The following is a 17,475-nucleotide window of genomic DNA, read 5'->3' as shown; positions in this document are numbered from 1 at the left end:
CTCACAAAGCAGGTCCAGGTGATGATTGTGTAGAGCAATTACTACCAAAAAATCAAAGGAATGGTGTCTTCTTCATAAGCTAATTATTATGATTAATGTACACTTTTTTTTTTTTTTTGCAGATTAAGGTTTTTTAGATCAACAATTATGGCAGAAAAATTTGATAGAATTTTTTTTCCAGCCAAATCTATCATTCATGTGTATTTTCCTTCTCTGTAAGTAAAGCAATATTGCCATCTCTAACCCCCCAAGGCCTAGAAGGGCCCCTAGATCAGTCCTGGTTTTCCTATAGAAGTTAATTATTCACTTGTACCTTTACATTGCTGTCTGTTGTGTTGCAGGCTTACAGCACCAACTCCCAGTCCATGATACCGTTCTATTGTTTACACTCACAGCAAAATACCATTGCTAAACTTCAGTATATTCCCATGTCTGGATATCCTTCCAGGAAATTACATGGATGCAGAGCATGGCCTAATATTTACAGGGAAGCACTGTATTTAGAGGGTCTAAGATAAAATTTCACGGACTATCATTTTCTTCCTAAAGACATTTTCCACCACCCCATTGAGCTAATTAGGGTGAGATGAGAGGAAGAGGGGGAAAATGCATTTATAAAGAAACACTCTTCCTGGTAGATATGTGGAGATCTGTACAGGCTTGGCCCCTCAGGGGGCATGTAGAACATGAAATCACAGAATAGTTTATGTTGGAAGTGGCATTAAAACTCTTCTCATCCCATGACAGGGGGCACCTCCCAGGTTGCTCCAAGTCCCATCCAGCCTGGCCTTGAGCACTTCCAGGGATGGGGCAGCCACAGCTGCTCTGGGCACCCTGTGCCAGGGCCTGGCCACTCTCACAGGAAGAATTCCTTCCTAATATCCAATCTAACCCTGCTCTCTGTCAGTGTGAAGCCATTCCCCTTGTCCTGTCACTCCATGCTCCTGTAAAAAGTCCTGCTCCTGCTGTCTTTTAAGCTCAAAGTGTGGGTAAAAGGTTTCTGCTTCCTCTTCTGGAGCTGGGAGACAAAAGACCCATTCTAAAAGTGTGTCAGTATTCTCTTCTGGGTTCAGAGCAGTAAGTCTAATTCCTTCCTTAAGTTTTCATCTAAGTATGCTTCTAAGTATGTGTTGGCACATGTGCAACAGGGAATTTGAATTCTGCTAACTTTATTTTGTGTTCTGTTGATAGCTTTGCTATGCCATTAAAAACATCTGAGAATATATTTTTTTAGCTTTTAATGGCTTCTGTCCTCCTACTGTATTCACTTTCTTAACAACCTAATATCTGGCATTTTCACCCCTTGAATAAGTACTCCTTTTCCTGAAAATGTTTTATAAGAAAGCAATTATAAATGTTATTTCTTCTAGATTTTGTTTTGCTTTCACATGAAGTTCACATTCACATGGTATGGTTTGATTTTACCCTAGTGTCATCAAAGAAAGATTTTATCAATGCTTTCCCTATAAATAGGTTTTCTTTTCAAAATTATTTTGGTAATTACAGCTGACTAGTATCCTGTACACAGTCTCTGGGTGTGAGAATAACTTATGCACCCAATTCTAACCTATAAAACCTGTAGAATGACAGGAGTGAGAAGAGTTCCACAACATTTTCTTCTCTTTTATTTCTCCCAGTATTGGCATGCACAATCTCTTGCTTTTTGTCTTGGTAGTTGGCTAAGGCTATGGCTGAAGTGTTGGTTCTGTGATCCACAGAGCCAAATCAAAATCTGATTTCAGCTTTAATTAGTCACAATGAAAAAAAAATTTGCTAAATACATCAGAGGTATTTTCATCTTTTTGCCTCTCCTAGGAAATTTTTATCCCCATAGCTTGATTTTTCCCAAAACGGCAGCATTGTAATTTCTGTGATTTAGAATGGCAACTAGCTTGCTCTTCTCCTCAATAAATCTAGTATTTCTGACCTAGTTCTGTGTAATAATAGCCACTTTTGCCTCCTCCCCACTAACTGTCTTCACAAAGAGGAAAATACTGCTTGAACCTCTTCCAGCTGTGTAACAGATGTAGTGGAGCAGTGCTGTGGTCGACATGAGCCCTGCACTTATCCCTTTATCTCCTCCTCAGGTTCTAGAGGTTGCCTCCAAATTTATGGGACCATGTAATGCTCTGTCACCACTCCAGTCAGAACCTTGCATTGCTACTTATAAGCCATAAATAGTGTATTCTAGAATAAGCTAACTGTGAGAAGAGGGAATTGGTGAGAAACTGAGGCAGAGGGGGCTCGCCACAAAGTCAGCAAACATCTAAGGACAGGATGAAATTAAATGCTCCATGACTTTTAGATGGGCAGTTCTCTTGCAGTGTGTGTCCTCTTTTGCCCTAAGCCACAAAAAGCATTGCCATCATGCTCACAGGAGCAATAACATGGGCTTCTCTTTAATCATCTTCCAGTTGCTCTTGTGCATGATCTGGAAAGGAAAATACCTGAGGCCAATACTTGGCAAACTCTTTTTGTGCAGCAGCTAAGATTAAATAAATGTACTGCTGAGCTAATAATCAGAGCAAATTTATATCCAAGACCATTTCTGAAAATATTTATTCATTAAAAAAAAATTTCAAACTAGCTTTCCTTCCACAATTTTTCAAAGAAACTAAAGAAATATTAGAAAATACAAAGAAATAATAAGGATTATTTACAGTGCTTAGATTACATTTTTAATGGTTTTTGGGGCATACATTCCGAAAATTATTTTATTCCAGCATTCAAGCTTTTGGGAATTCATCTTTTCCCAATATACTTCATTGAAGGACAAGAATTGTTCACAAAAATAATTAAGTAAAACTCAATTTAGCATTTCTAACAAGTTACTTACTGTTTATCTTAGCCACTTCTGCAGTGGAGGAAAGGGGAGGCTTCAGGTAAAAGCTGAGAGCCTGTAAGCTCATCTTTTACCCATATAGGAAAATGCAGAGGCCATCCAGTTTCAGAGGAATGACACAGAATGGGTTTTGCATAGGTTGTTAGAGTCTGGCTGATTTAAAGTCAAATAAATACAAAGGAGAGCAGGTTGAAGAAGGAGATCAGTAACACTCAGAGCAGGACTCGGGTTTTGCAATTTATATCTGTTCTGATGGCTCTGGAGTTATGCTTATGCATATGCTCGCAGCCTCTTCGGTCTTGCCTTTCCACTCTAAAGAAGTTTACACTAAAGATTTGGGTTATACAAATACTCATAAGTTAAACTAATACCTGGAAAAACACCAGGAGAAACAGTACTTTCCAGTGTTCACAGCTGATTTTCCTGTGTTCTGGAACAATGTAACTCTAAGCCAGTATGTCACAGTACACGAAGTTCCTGTGAAAGCTGGTTGGGATATATCCTGAAGGATTGTTATGGAGCATGCAACCACAAAATATGGATCAGAAACATAAAAATGGACACAGAAATCTGCAACTAGTTTGGGCTATGCAAGACAATGAAAATATAAACTGCATGAGATTTGTTTAGTTTGAGGATTTCTTTGGAAATTCAGAATAAAAACTGTGCTTGCCTGACGTTTTGTTCAATTCCAGTAACTTGTCTACTGATTTTGAATTCTTCTTTCAGATAAATCTGGGCTGATTTATAAATTGGTATCAAAATCTCACTTAACTGATGGTTTTGAGCAGTTTAGACTGGCCATGCTATAATATCGAGGCAGCAGCCAGTGGTTTTGGCTGGGTTTTGAGTGGCTGTTCTGAGTTCAGTAGAGCCCCAAGCTCGAGATGGAAAACCAGGAGGTGCCAAACCTGTCCTGCTCCCTGCCATGAACCTTTGGCAGGGCTGCAGGAGCGCACAGGAGAGCTCAGTCTGCTTCTGCATAAAGGAATTCAGGAGGAGGAATCTGCCCTTTCTCCCCCAGCAGAGGTGCTCTGGTGCTCAGTCGCAGAATAAAGTGTGAGTGTGTGTCTGCAAAAGGCTGAAAAGCTGGTCTGGGCAGTGAGCACTCAGGCAGAAGAGTGACTGCTGCAAGTTCAAGACTTTTATCCAGTTGTGAGTTGAGAGCGTTTCTACTTGTGTTATTATGTCTGCTATTATTAACCTCTTTCTTCAACTCATGCCAGATTTTATCAGTAATATGTGTTTTGAGAGACAAACAGCTCTTTTTGGAATGGGGCTTGTGTTTCTGTGACCACTTGCTTTGCATCTGCCTTGGGTGATTCAGGAGCAAATTCATCCACTTGTCTCCTCTGAAGTATAACCCGCTGTGCTTCTATTATGTGCATGATTTCACATATTAAATTTATTTATTGCGTTGCATTTATTTTAAAACTTATTCAGTCATGTGCCCCTCGGTGCATTTAAAAGGAGCCACAAATATTTATGAGGCAATTTTAACACTTACCAATTACTTTTGTGGGGTTTAGTACTTTAATAGCTGTAGTTGTATCAGCCTTGGCTGATATTTCCTAATTATTCATATCCTGACATGTTATCAGCCATCATAGAGAATTACCAGCATCATTTTAAGCTCTCTTCACCTTCTTCAGTCTGGGTTTTATTTGAAAAGCAGACATGCAGTCCCCAGTGAGAATTAAAGTAGAAGCATTAGCTTGCAAAATATATGCCAATGACCTAATGATTCTGACATTTCCACAATACAAGCTTTACAAGAAGGCATGCAGACAGCAAAGTCTGTTTTTCTATCTCATATTTTTTTAATGGCTAAATGTTTGGAGGAAACAAAATGGATTTATTCTGCTCAATCCAGGGTATAATATCAGGACTTATCCGGTTCCGGGCCCCAGGGCTTCAGACAACTAACAAAACACATCTTACTTCTGCTCTGCTAGTTCTCTGTTATGCTTTTCACACGCAGGAAGAAAGAGTACAAGCATAACCCAATTGAATAAAGCAGCATGGCCTGCTATTCTTTGCTTATGAAGCATCACATGATAGACACCAAATTAAGAAGAGCCCCCCCACCTGTGGTTAAGTATGTATGCAACTGTCAAGCCATTTTATCTAATATAGAGGGAACTTTACCGTTCCCTTCACTGCCAGAGTACAAGAATATGTTTAAAATGTTAATGCCTTACCAAAGCATGCTTCATTGTTTTTGAATAATCCAGTGATTTTACATAATTTAAATAAAAATCAAAGCTGCTCCCTGATCTATTTTCAAATGCTCCTACCTTTCAAAGCCTTTGCTCTGATAAATGGAAAGAAGGCTAATCTGACGTGGTTCTCCTTACAGAGTTTAAGTTGCAATTTGTTTTTTGGCTCTTCAGTCACTGTTTGTGTAAGGATGTATTGGGATAGGGCTGTCTGCCATGATATGGTAAAAAAAGCAAAACCATCTTTCCTAATAAAAATAAGATGCTATTTAAACAAGAGGCTAAAGGAAATCTATCCTCTCTGTTGACCTTTCAGACTGTGGTAAGCGTAGAACATACAGTGCCAATTTTATGACACAGTCACATCAAATAGATTGTATGTGACATATTTGAGCTGTGATTTCAAAGAAGGTTTAGATGTAAGAGTCAGGAGGGAAAACCCATTCAAATGTGTTCTTGTTACTTTTTGTGCAGTGACTTCATGGACCAACCACCTAATGACTAAGACATGCCATTTGCAAGAACATTCCCTCAACCACAGATTTTTCTGGTTCATTTGCTTGAAGAACTCCAAATTTTTCCTGTCACTGCCCAGGAAATCACAAGCAAATCTGCTGGTGGTGTCAAAGACTTAGAGATGCCTGGCATTTGTTCGGGTACTGGGCTGGTCATTTCCTCCTTTGTGTTTTTCCGTTCTCTCTTTTGCAGCCTTGATTTACTCAGGGGATGAGCTGGCTACAGGAATTTCTCATACCTGCAGAGAGTGGGGTCCCTGCAGTAAAAGGGCTTAGATGTCAGAGATGGCCTTTGGGCACTAAAACCATATAAACCTGGATTGCTTTCTTGTGATGCAGCATTCAGAAAACAGGCAACAAAAGAATCATTTCAAATTCAGCAGAAGGAGCCGTACTGCAGTTCTCATTGCCAAGTTCTGTGACACAAATATTCCAAATACCTGTCTGCAGACCAAGGACATGCAAGTTTCAGAAGTGGCTCCTAGCAGGGTGCAAAACCCCAGTCCTTGCTGACTATGAGAATCATTAGTTGCTTTCAGGAATTTAGCCTGGAGTTAACGTGACTCCTTTTCTTCCAGCATTTCTTCCCTGCAGTTGCTGATTCTCTCTGTGAATGTAAATGCACTGATAGGGTCATCATTAATGTACAGCACCTCTTTTCTTCTTAACATTGCCTTCTCTTTACTGCAGAGGTGAAAGCTATGGAAGCCTTCTGCCTTTGAAGAACTACTTAAGATGAAATGGTTCTGAAGTGCATTTAAGGGTGTTTACTTTAGGCACTTTATTTTTTTCTTTATTTTTATTCCTATTGGAACTGACTAATGTTATTCATTAAACTAACAATTTCTCCCCTGCCTGTTCTTAAGTGTGACTTGTGACCTTGCAATCTGTGTATTTTGTCATCACAATGTGTTACCATGGAACTGATTTTGATGTCATGAATAAGGGCATTGTGAGTTTCCACGTTCCCAAGCATATTTGAGACACAGGTTTGGAAACAAAAATGACTTCACCAGTTAAATATTGTTAGATCCTATAGTATATCAAAGGTAAGAACACTTGTGCCCTATATTCCTTTGCATAGAAGAATCTAAGGTTAGGAATTTCAAAGCAGGTATATACAAGAATGACACTACAAATAGCATTTCACAAGATTAAATATTTTGTGAGCATATTGAACTCTAACCCCTTTATGTTACTGTAGACAAAAATCTTTCATATTGTTCATGGAGCCTCCTCAGACTGTCTAATAGGGATTCTGTATAAAGAGGAAGAAATGCAGTGTGCTGAACAGCTCCAGGATGCTGCTGGGACTTAACTCCTTCAAGACAATAGTGGCTGAAGGGAATTTTCCACCCAAGATCACTCACAGGCAGACAGAGGGCAATGTACCATTGCTGCTTTTGAAGCTGAGAGGAGCAGTAAGGATTTTTCAGAAAAGAGCCTTACACAATGCACAGAGGAAAAATACACTTTTGTTGTGCAGCAGAATACATGTATTGCATGCTTTAAATTGAAAAAAGCGAGTTCCCTCAGTGATCTACCTACCCAAACAAGGTTAAAAGTGTTCAATGGAATCTCTTGTCAAGCTGTTCCCCAGGGTGTTTAATTCATCACATTTAAAGTCTTGATAGCATTCTATTATAATGGAGAAGTTTGAAAAGCCTCAAGTGGGGTTAAAGTCCTGGGTTGCAAAAAAATCTGGCTTAGTAGGAGCAGCATATATAGTTCTGTTTACTTCATCTGTTGGTTTTTTTTTTCCAGATGATACTTACCCATCCATTGCATTTTACAATCTACCTCAGCAGCATTTTGCTCCTGGAACCAGGCAAATATGTCCTCATTAAGTAAAATTTATGCTAATACCATTCTGATTAGCAGCAGTCATTGATATTCACTCTCATTAGTTAAATTGGTTCACTGGAAGACATCCCGTTGAGGGTTTTTTTTTTCTGTTTTAAATGGAATATAAAATGTATGGATTCACAGAGTAGACAGATGATGATAATTATACCCTGTGTTTACTCCAGACATTTTTTTAATCCTAAAGCCTCCTGAAGTACTTTGCAGCATTTAGATCTGCAAGGAGGGAGAAGACTTTTTTCCCCTGTTAGAGAAAAATCTCTGCCAGATATAAGGAAGCCATTCTGGTTTTACTGTTATTAGCACAGATGACACAAAGGAGTCTTCCATTCTGAATATAGGTGCACTTTTTGATGACACAAAATGCAGGACATCTCATAGGAAATTTGGCCTGGGAATAAGCTTAATTCATGGAGTAATGGGACTTTCTACATGCAGTCTTTTTGGAGTACCCTTGTGATTCTGACTTACCATCTCTAGGAGCTGGGCCTGCACTGATATTGCAAAATCAGCCTTAGTGTGAACCTTTTATCAAAAGTACAAGGATCCTCATCTTTATAAATCTTGGTTGAAGAGAAGGATCATTTCAGCTGAGAATTTTATTATATTTTCTTATGTTAAAACATACATGATCAGTTCAAGCCGTTGTTTGATGCAGTTTGGCATTATGCTGTGATGGAATATTACCCGTTTTCTCTTAACTCTCTTGTTGGGCAGAAAATTCCAAGCTGGAAACTTATTGCCAAGGTATGATGATCTTGCTGTTAACAGTCAGGTCCAAAACAGGTTTCTTTGTATTATCATAGCCTCCAATTCAAGTGTAAGAAGGAAAGCAGTGCTCTTAATGCCTTATATTGTTACTCATATTAACAAAAATCCCAGTTGATGTGTCTCTCTATATGCAGACATATCTGTCCTTTACAAGCTCTGCCCCTATATACTGTCTGATAAAGTTCTGTTTACCTTTAAATATTGACACTGCACATACTCCATTCTCTTTAAAGAGGAAAAACATTTCTCTGGTCCATTCAACCCTTGACCTTACTAGAAGGATTATAAACAAGGATGTCTCTTCTTGCTAATTTTTTACCTTTTGGAGCTGCAATCAATCCTGCTGCTTCATCGAGGCTGCCGAGCATCAAACAGATGGCAGCAGCCACTGATCACTGGCAGTGCTGAGATGGGAAACTGGCCTACAGTGACCTTTGACTGGGCTTGAAATTCCTCACTTTGCCTTTGATTTCCCATCACTGAATAGTTCACATCTCTCCTGTGCAATAATTGCAGTCTTTTCACATGTGCACTTCTGTTTCAAGTTGTCTCACTCTTATATTGATCTAATCTTTCTTCTTTAATCAAAACTAGTTCCACATCCAAAAGATGCTTTGGAGGGGAGATTTTTGGCCACAAGCAGAAACATGAAACCACCCAGATGCAGATAAATTGCCATTCTCTCTCGCTGCACAGAGAAATTGGGTTCTAATGGTACAACAATTACTTTGTTTCCATGGTAACGTGTGTGAGCACTATAAATAATGTTTGATGTTTATAAACAATTCAGTTTACACTGAATTATATACACTATTTGTATGCTAATATATGGTATGCACTTCTAGTTGTTTCACATCAATAGAAGAGCAAACAGAAAGCTGCAAGTTTTGTGAGCGCTGCACTGAATCATGTGATTATTATTTTTTCCCATGTCTAGGTCCAAAGTAAAAATTGCATGAGCTTAATGTATTTCCTTTCATAATGTATCCACTCAAGAATGGAAAAAAAATATCCTGGAAAGAAACACTTACAGAATTAGCAGATTGTTTTGCTCCCCATCATCATTACTGTACTGGGGATTTTGTCCCACAAGATGAAAAATATTTAGGTTAGGATTCAGCAAAATACTTCTGTGCATGCTTATTTTTAAGCTTGTAAAGTGATAAAGTAAATTTGATGTTTTGAAATTGCTTTCTTCTTCCCACCTTTTATTATGTAACAGCAAAATATTTTCTCTGTTTTAGATTTGGCCATGAATTTTCACATTTCTTTCATAAAACCAATAAGGAGCTGCTGGCACTTGTTCAAATAACATATAAATTCACTTGAATAGCAGTTTATTTGCTAGTCACAGTTAGGTAGTGGTCAGGGGGGAAAAGGAGGCTACTACAAGTATTTTGTGGGGTTGCAAGAGTGGCTGCAGAAAAGGCAAATTTTAAGAAGGGGCGTGTGAATGTCCACTGGCAGCTGGCACAGCTCTGAAAGGATGAAGCTCTGCCATTATCAGGAGGAGGAATTCCCTTCCTGCCTCCTCCTCCTGCGTGGCCAGGGAAGCAGAGCTGCCTCGTGGAGCTCCCTGGCCACGGGCCAGCGTGGCTGGGGCTCTGCTCCTACCTGGGCGAGCTCCGAGTGCTGCTGCACACTCTGCCAGCCCTGTTGGCACTTGTTTGCCTCGGGACCTGGACAGGCTTCAGCAGCCAGGCTGGAAGAGGGAAGCAAACACAATTTGTGCTAACAGACTGTGGGTGTTCACAGGGCACACCACCTGTGGGCAGACACGTAGCCAGCGGTGGGTGCACCTCTGAAACAGCAGGAGAGTGCCATTTACCCATTGTTAAGGAGTAAATGAAATGCATTGCATTAAATTTGTTCCTTGGCAGTCGTCCAATTGAACTGCCATGCAGGTTAGCTGTGGATACTCCTGTATTTTCATTGAAATAGTTCAGAAAATTTCACCTTTATTCGTGCCCTGAGTATGCGAACTCAATCTCCTCAGTGCGAGATGCAGGCAAAGCATCAAGGTGTGCTGAAGCCTGATGACACCTCTCTGGTGCCTGGTTCCACCATGGCTCTTTGCAGGTGGCAGGGCAGCTCCCAAGGGCAGCAATCGCAGCCCATTCCCCTGAGCAGATGGGGTCTCCTCTGCCTTTGATTTCCTGACACAAGCCATGGCCAAAATTACACGATGGGAATCATCTGGGCAAGACTTGTTTGTTTGCATCATCCACACCCAAAGTGACTCCTCAGCGGTGCTGAAGCTGCCTAGCAACAGGCAGCATGTTTATTTTGCACTCTTTGGTTGCTGGTCTGGAAAAGAAAGACACTTGGCTTTTGGGAAAGCACCAAGAAAACAAATATGAGTCAAATAATAAGGCTAAATAATATGGGATGCAGTAAAGGGCTGTTATCATTGTGGCAGAGCTGCAGTGTCACTTGGGAGGTTCTGCTGGGGCACTGACTGCGTCCTGTCCCTTCCTGTCTTAAATAATTTCCCCATCACTGGCTCCAAATGTTCTCCTGAGCTGGTGCCACGAGATGCAGAAACAGCCACACCAAGTTTCCCATCCGTTTTCCTGTAGCTCTTAAAGTCTTGCCTTCTGCTCTCCTCTCCCCCAGAGGATGCAGAAGTAGTCATTAACCAAAAAGTGCAGAGAAGCCAAACATCTTCCATTTGGAAATACTGAAAATGACTGAAAAGAGTTCCAGCCATAGATTGCCTGTGGTATGGCTGTTGGCATGAGTATTCCTGTGTTCCACAAATAGCTGTGGTGAGGTTTTAAAACCCTGCTAAGTCTGTGCCTTGCTGCACCTACCGTGTGCTCCTTGATCTCCCTGTTTGATTTGATCTCTCTGACATGTCCTCTGCTGCACCCGACCTCAGGACCGAATTTTACATGGCTCTGTTGAATGAAGGAAAGGGGGGAACTACCCACAGGCATTGGGCAATATTTCACAAATGACATCTCAGGCCAGGCCAGTAAGCTCCTACTTAATCAGCTGTATTTATTTTAAAACTGTGACAGAATATTATAGCCTGGCTTTGTTTTAATGGCTAGACTTTGGCTATTTAAATTTTGTTTTCTGCATTTTTTTGTGTTTTATTCTCTATATCTTAGTATCTTTAAAAAGTACTTTTAACACCTTTTGGCCCCACATAGTTCTCTAGGATGAAGATGGTAGTATACTCCAATTTTGTTTGATTAGCATGTCTGAATTGGGAAGAATAAAAAGAACAGAATATAGCTGAGAAAGCTTAGAGAGAGGAAAAATACAGGACTATCTTCATTTGGAGCTGAAATATGAAACTCCATACTGTCACCCGGTCAAGGTTTTTGAACAGGTAGGAGGAAATAAAGATTATTGACTGCATTGGGACAGAAATATTCAAAAAGCTAACATGCTCCTTAACTAGGAGAACAGTGATTTCCCCACAACAAATACACACACACACACACACACACGTACACAAAAGAATCCTGAAAATGGTTCTCTTTCCAAGGAAGCACAAAAAATTTAAATTTCCCTTGATTTAAGACTGGTTTCGACCAGCCAACTAAATTCAGTTTGATATTTGTGAAATCTTTCTGTATCTTGTTCCTCCTTTTTTTCCAAGCTTTTAAATTAATTATATAATTAAAATAATATGATTAAAATTACACAAAAACTAGGACACTGAGGAAGCCTGCCTTAAGAAATGTCCTCACTCACTAGTCTTCTGGTTTCATATTGAATTTGAGAAATCTATCACAGCTCTATTTTGGTCTTGATTAATCTGTCTTTTGTCACCAAATAATTTTTTAACAAAGTTTGGGAGGCACAAGAGACTTAGAAAACTTCCCTGTTTAGTTCATAGCATCCTCTAGTCTGGCTTTACTTAGTGCAGAGTCAGAACTGGATTTGGTGAAAAGCATCACCTTGGACAGGTTCAGGTCAGGAGCTTGAACAGGGCCTGGTTTGACTGATTGCTCCTTTAGGCTGATGTGTTTACCTTGCATTGCTCCTTTAGGCTGATGTGTTTACCTTGCATTGCTCCTTTAGGCTGATGTGCTTTACCTTGCACTGCTCCTTTAGGCTGATGTGTTTACCTTGCATTGCTCCTTTAGGCTGATGTGTTTACCTTGCACTGCTCCTTTAGGCTGATGTGCTTTACCTTGCACTGCTCCTTTAGGCTGATGTGTTTACCTTGCACTGCTCCTTTAGGCTGATGTGCTTTACCTTGCACTGCTCCTTTAGGCTGATGTGCCTCACCTTGCATTGCTCCTTGGCTGATGTGCCTCACCTTGCATTGCTCCTTTAGGCTGATGTGCCTCACCTTGCATTGCTCCTTTAGGCTGATGTGTTTACCTTGCATTGCTCCTTTAGGCTGATGTGCCTCACCTTGCATTGCTCCTTTAGGCTGATGTGTTTACCTTGCATTGCTCCTTGGCTGATGTGTTTACCTTGCACTGCTCCTTTAGGCTGATGTGTTTACCTTGCATTGCTCCTTGGCTGATGTGCCTCACCTTGCATTGCTCCTTTAGGCTGATGTGCCTCACCTTGCATTGCTCCTTTAGGCTGATGTGCCTCACCTTGCATTGCTCCTTTAGGCTGATGTGTTTACCTTGCATTGCTCCTTGGCTGATGTGTTTACCTTGCATTGCTCCTTTAGGCTGATGTGTTTACCTTGCAGCCATCCACAGCTCAGCTCCCTCCTGCTGCAGCAGAGGCATGGGAGCAGGCAAACACTTCACTGCTTTGAAGTGCAGCAGAAAAGCTTTCAGGATAGTGGCCGACACCCTCTGCAAGTGCCTTTTGGATCTGTCTCAGCTTGAGTAGAGACTTTTTAAAAGGTATCAGGCTGTGGGAGAGTGCAGCCAACTAAAAAGCTGAAGTGGAAAAAGAAGCTCAAGTGAACCCGCCTAGGGAAAAGAGACAGGTCTTGAATGCAAAAGGCTTGAAACAGAAAACTGAGGGTCCTGTTTTTAGAGGAAAGCAAATGCAGATCCTTGGGAAAGCATTCATTTAGCTGGGTTTTGAAAATTATATTTCTGTTTATTCTCTTTGCTAGTGGGTAGTTAGGGAGAATATTTCAGGAGTTACCTAAAAAAAAATTGACAGTGCTGATACTTTCACTGAAATGCGTTTGAATTCTGTCTGACTTTATAATGCAGAATCAAAAACTACAAAAACTACTACCAGTAGATTTGAGTCTACTGGTTCAAATACTAGTAGAGGGCATTCAATTCACTAAATCTTAACTTCTGCTTCAGGAAAACATCCCAAAGAGGTGTATTGACCTCTTATTATCTCCTTGTAAAATTGCAAATAATCAAAATGAGTTATAGGTCTCAATTTAAAAAGTATAATGATTTGAAAAATATGCACTGCTAAAAATTAACATTTTCCACATCTACCTTTTCATTTTAAGCTTTAAAATACAGCCAAAGCATAAAGTGGCATCACCAGGGATTATTAAAGGCCCGTTGCTTCTTCTTCCAGGTCTTTGGCACTGAAAGTTGATATTTACAGATACCTCTAAAATGGGGATACCTCTGGATAAGTTAATGGGAGCATTACAAACCCAGGAGTTTCTGGTTTATGATCCTGAAGCTGAATTTGAATAAGGTACTTGGGAACAAAGAAATTTGATGTTCTGGCCCGATTGTGCTTTTGCTACATTTTTTTTCCTTTTCTAAAATTAACTCAATTGAGCATCTCAGGGATTATTTCTATTTCATGGAAACACTTCAGCAGAGACTATATGAAGTGTTGCAAAGGGTTTGGAGTTGTAGAGTGCTAGGAGTGTAATTAGCCAAAATTAGTGTGGCTGAAAAAGTCCAGGATATTCAACTTCTGTAAAAAGACTTTCAACTTGAATAAAAAACCAGAGGCTTATACCAGGAACATTAATGCTTAGGAGTGGCTCTGTTTGACTAAGAAAAAGCCATTAGAACCAAGTATTTATGACTAAACACACTTGAATAGAAAACATGCAGAGAAAATTCTTGGTAGTTCATTTGTCAAAAGCTGGCTGAACTGTAGCCCTGTAATAATTATGTACTGGATATCACAGCCAGAGAAGCTGGTAACCACAAACTGACTTCCTCATTCCTTCTCCTTCCTCCAGGAGTGGTTTGGATTAGGTAGTCAGCTGAAATTTCCAAAGCATGGACTTTCTTACCATGCTGCTGCAACCCATCTCCATGTACTTCTTGCTTAGATTATCCCTAACACCTTCTTCTTTTATTTCTTTCATGAAAAGTAAAGTTTTATTAATGCATTGACTCAGTAAATCTTTCCAAGTCCCTCTGTAGGTGTGCACATGCACAGAGAGTAAAGTAACTTAGGCACTAAAAAAGGCAACTGGGCACTGTTGAACACAATCCAACAACTCTGTGGTTCCTTATCCTGAACAACAGATATTCTATATCACCTAATATTAACAAACAAAAGACTTTTTCCCACGCCATTATATATTTACTTTACACTACTCTTCAAGCTTGGCATGTTGGCTTCCCAAGACTATTTCATCCCAGATGCAGCTCAGTGCCAGAACTGCTGAAACAAAATGCAGTGGGGTGGACAAACCTGTCCTGCTGCATTGCTCCTGGCCTTTTAAAAACAGAAAGCATTTCTCTGACTCATTACTGTAAGTGTGCTAACAGAGCATACCAGTGATGACTTTCTGACTGAAAGTGCCTGCATCTGCTCAAAAGGTTAACACGGGTGCACATCATGACACATTTGTTGATATCAGCCAGGGGCAAATATTAAGTAGCTTATCTTTTAAGAAGAGAGATAAGGAGGAAGGGTTGTGAGGTGCTTGCCAATAAACATATATTCATCACCACTGTTGCTCCTGTGTGCTGCAGGAGCCACGGCAGGTGGGGCAGGTAATGGCACCAAAAACCAGCACCTCTGCATTTAGCCCTTACTCTTGGCCTTTGCTGGGGCCTTTGGCAAGGGTTTAGAATGGAATTACTCTGCCTTCTGGCTAGGTGGAGGGAGAGTTTTCACACGTATCCCCTTTTAACAAGTGCACAGGCATAGGATCACAGAACAGTTTTGGTCAGAAAGGGCTCATGAAAATCATCTAGATCCAGTTCCCCTTCTGCTTTCCATCGAGTCTTACTAATAAAAAAAACCCCTACAAATAAAAGAAGGAGGTCTTATCAGAAGTTACTGGGTGCTGATGACACAGATATATGGAAGACAATATAGAAAATTTGTATCTCTAGATTTCAGTAGGAGGACACAAAATCCACTCCCCTTGAAAAGGGAAAATTGAAGAAGGAGATTATAGAAATTGTTCTGAACATCTGCAGTAAGTATTTTTCAGATATGCACACACATATGTATTTTTATGGATTTACATGTATGTGTATGTGTTCATGGAAATACATGGATAATGTGCATGCATTTTAGGCTTTTTATTCGAGATATAAGATTAAATTTGAGGATTACCCTTTCTCCCTCTCTCTGGGTATGCTAATTCCTTCAAGTGTCATTGAATATCGTAGAGGAAACCCAAAAAGATCACTGAGCCCAGCCCCTGGCCCTGCACAGACACCCCGACAATCCCACCCTGTGCATCCCTGAAAGCATTATCCAAATGCTCCCGGAGCTCTGGCAGCCTTGGGGCCGTGCCCATTCCCTGGGGAGCCTGGGCAGTGCCCCAGCACCCTCTGGGGGAAGAACCTTTCCCTGATATCCAGCCTAAACCTCCTGTCATGTGTATATTTCTGTTTTAAAAGAATGTAATACTTACCTCAGCAAAGTGCTAAGATGATGTTTAGCGCTATGGAAAATTCTGTGTTATGCCTAGCACTACTGAAAATACATGATTGTTGAATTTCACTGCCCTTTAAACAAGCCTAACTTGGAAGTTGAACTCAGCTGGGTGCAATCCCAATCCTTGCAGATAATTGGGATGCAGTTGCTGTGCCAGCCTTTCAGTGCAGCCTGGATCCACTCTGGTGAAAGAACCAGGAGAGGACTTCTATGAACATCTGTTAGGATTGTACACAACCAGTATCATGACACTATTAAATGTTCACCCCTTGAATAAGAGTTCTCTGGACAGCTTATATGTTTAGAATAATTAAAAATCATAAATAAGATGCTTTGTAGGAAACTGCTTCAATCAAATCATTGGATGCTAGTCTGGCTTTTACAATTCTCTTTGAAATAATTTCTGTAGGGAGATAGTCCATACATTAAATCAGGAGCTGGAGATTTGTTGGAAGAGAGGAGAGAGTGGCAGCAAAAAGCAAAAGCAAAGCAAATTTCACTGATGTAGTAGAGTATCTATTCCACAACATAAAAAATAATAAAGCTTGCACTTAAGAAAAGCCTAGGGAAAATGGAATTGGTACCCAAGAGCAGCTAAGGCAAATGGTAGAGGGGAAAGGGCAATTCATTCCCGTGATACAATTTTTGGTGTTTCATTTCAGCAGTTAAATTATCCAGCGTTATCTTCCTAGAGTTTTCCTCCAGAGGAGAGGGAGAAGGTCTGTCAGGGCTGAACTAAGGCCCCCCTGGAGCAAGATCGCTGTCCCTATTGTAGAGGGACTCCAGAGAGGCTGTCACTTCCCTTAGCCTGCCTTTTAGTCTTTTAAGTTGAGTGGTGTGAATAGCCTTCGAAATGCCTTTGGGTTTCCCTTTACCCAGAGATTGAGGGAATGCTCCTTTTCATTCTCAGCCACAGGAATTAAACAATAAGATCAAAATCTTGTAATCTTCTTGGGAATTCCTTTTAGTTGTATGGGATCTAAAATGCAGGGTTTTCCCTAAATTACTGGGCAAATGGAGGCAGAGGCTAATCATACAGCTGGCTTTAGATGCAAACATTTCTAGTGTCTGGTGTGGTTGCCAGTTGTTTGGGATGCCTATGAAACAAACATCTTCATCGTTTTTGTGACCTATGCAAGTTTAAGTCTCATTAAGCTGTTCTTTAATTGATCTGAGGATCTGTTTGCATCAAGAATAAGAGGACCTGGAAACAAAGCAAACTTTAATATTTCCGTTTTTTGGTCTTTCATAGCACTAACTTCTGAAAAGGCTGATCAAAATAGACTCATGCAGGGGTCTCCAAACAGCTAATAATTAATATATTGCCTTTAGTAAAAAGAGCATGAGTAAAGATTTTGAGTTTACAGTAGTACTGTTCCCTCTGTTTTTGTGCTCTGTGGAACACATTGCAAATAATCACCATGTATTATGTGAACTGCCATTCTTCACTGAACAAATCTTTTAAAGCAAACATATCCGTTCTGCTGGATTGTGC

At 40.3% G+C, this 17,475-nt stretch overlaps 2 long non-coding RNA genes across 2 annotated transcripts in view; one reads left to right on the top strand and one right to left on the bottom strand.

Annotated features, from left to right (window-relative positions):
- LOC110470373 (uncharacterized) overlaps positions 1-17,475 on the top strand; it is a 126,960-nt gene that overhangs the window by 42,922 nt on the left and 66,563 nt on the right. The gene's annotated exons all lie outside the window — the stretch shown is intronic.
- On the bottom strand, positions 12,591-12,940 carry LOC144246259 (uncharacterized). Its single transcript, XR_013339932.1, has 3 exons — positions 12,873-12,940; positions 12,713-12,778; positions 12,591-12,619 (listed from the first exon to the last, which is right to left on the bottom strand). It is a non-coding gene; the product is annotated as an uncharacterized LOC144246259 (long non-coding RNA).

The sequence above is a fragment of the Lonchura striata genome, chromosome 5 (assembly GCF_046129695.1).
Source record: "Lonchura striata isolate bLonStr1 chromosome 5, bLonStr1.mat, whole genome shotgun sequence".
In the NCBI taxonomy this organism is placed as follows: domain Eukaryota; kingdom Metazoa; phylum Chordata; class Aves; order Passeriformes; family Estrildidae; genus Lonchura; species Lonchura striata.
This window is presented reverse-complemented; position numbering and strand designations above follow the sequence as displayed.